Consider the following 2,145-nt stretch of genomic DNA (forward strand, 5'->3'; position numbering starts at 1 on the left):
GGCCCTAATGATGGTTTAAGCCATCTATTCCCAATAGTTCGGCTCTGCATCCGGTATGATTTATTTAAGAAATAAATATTTTTCTGCTCCTCCTTAAATTGAATTTTTCTAGAATAAACGGCATAAACCCGTTATAATATATATATATAAATCTATATATATATATATATATATATGTATATATATATATATTATTGATATATATATATGTATATATATATATTACTATATATATATATACTATATATATATTATCTATATATATATACTATATATATTATATAACTATATATATATATATCATACTATATATATACTATATATATATACTATATATATATACTAATATATATATACTATATATATATCTATTATAATCATATATCTATATATCTATCTATATATATATCATATATATATATATCTATATATATATATATATATATATATATATATATATATATATATATAATACTATATAATATACATACATATATATAATACACACACACACATATTATATATAATATATATATATATATATATATATATATATATATATATATATATATATATATATATTATATATATATATATATATATAATATATATATATATATAAAAATATATATATATATATATATATAATATATATGATAGATATATATATATAATATATATATATATATATATATATATATATGTATGTATGTATGTATGTATGTATGTAATAAATTATAATCTAAGATATGGTAGTTGATAGTAACTTGAACGTATAGGGGACAATTGAAGGAGAGGTGTCCCTTAAAATACATTTATTGGCGAGGTTCCAAAACACATAGGTTTCATTTTCGTGCTAAAATGGCAGAAACAGCAATAGAACTAAGATTGAAAGAACTAAAATACAATTATAAGACATAACAACTAAATAAAAAGTAGCTATAGCAGAACCACCAACCATCGTGAGAGGTAGGAAGGACAAGTCAGAAACGGTTACGACAAAAGGCAACAGCTCACGTAAGGTAAAGAGTGGTCGAATAAGGCTGGTGTTCAATTGATGAACAACTTGTTTAACAAGCAGTGATCCCAGGATTGTCAGTAGTTCGCCATTCGGTGCCCCCTCCCAATATTTCAAAATATTTGTGTTGTATATTATAATTATCTTTATTGGCGTCGTTTCTGATGCTGGGAAATTCATGACTATAGTAGATTCACATCATCCTTGCATTTGATGTATAGTCCAGTCCCTTACGACGCTCCTGATTGGCTGTTGATAAGCCAATCGCAGAGCTGGAAACTCTGTCTCTCTCGAGAGTTCACATAGACAGGATGTATGTTCCACGTCTCCTACCCATGTGAACTCTCGAGAGACTGAGAGTGTCCAGTCCTGTGATTGGCTTATCAACAGCCAATCAGGAGCGGTTGATGTGAATCTACTATAGCAAAGTTGATGCCAGGAAGGTACATTTTTCCTGTGTTGGTAATCAATTCTGAACCTTAGTGCAATGGAATATATAATTTAGGCGAAAGGCCAAACCCTGGGACCAATGAGGTCATTTAGCGCTGAAAGAAAAAATTAGAGTGGAAAGGTTTAAAAGGGTTAACAGGAGGAAAACCTCGTAGTTGCACTATGTAACAGTTGTTAGGAGAGGGTGGAAAGTAAGGAGGAAGAAAGAGTACGTGAACGGATGAACAAGTAAAGGAATGAAAGGGGTTGCAGCCAGGGGCCGAAGGGATGCTGCAAAGATCATCAAGTAATACCTACAGTGCACCCCATGAAGTGCACCGTAGGTCTACGTCCCTTCGGGGCTAACCTTACTTAGTAAGCTCTGCGTAGGTCCCTCTGCAATATTACGTAAATATGGAACTGCAGAATTCATAAAGCAAAACTACAAACTTAAAAAAAAGGGGGGAGGGGATTCAGAAGGCCTGATGAGTTCCTCTGGCCCTGTCCGATCGACGTAAAGACTTCAGGTACTGTTCTGGTGTATCGCTCAGGTCCGTAGATTACATCTGGGGCAATTGAACTTGTATACAACACGAGGTCATCAAAGGGTCAAGTTGATCCTTGAATTTAAAGTATTCAGCGTACGGGGATTTGATGGGATAATATTAAATTTAATTAGTTATAAACATAAGTATAAT

The sequence above is a fragment of the Macrobrachium nipponense genome, chromosome 3, assembly GCF_015104395.2.
Source record: "Macrobrachium nipponense isolate FS-2020 chromosome 3, ASM1510439v2, whole genome shotgun sequence".
NCBI classification, from domain to species: Eukaryota; Metazoa; Arthropoda; class Malacostraca; order Decapoda; family Palaemonidae; genus Macrobrachium; species Macrobrachium nipponense.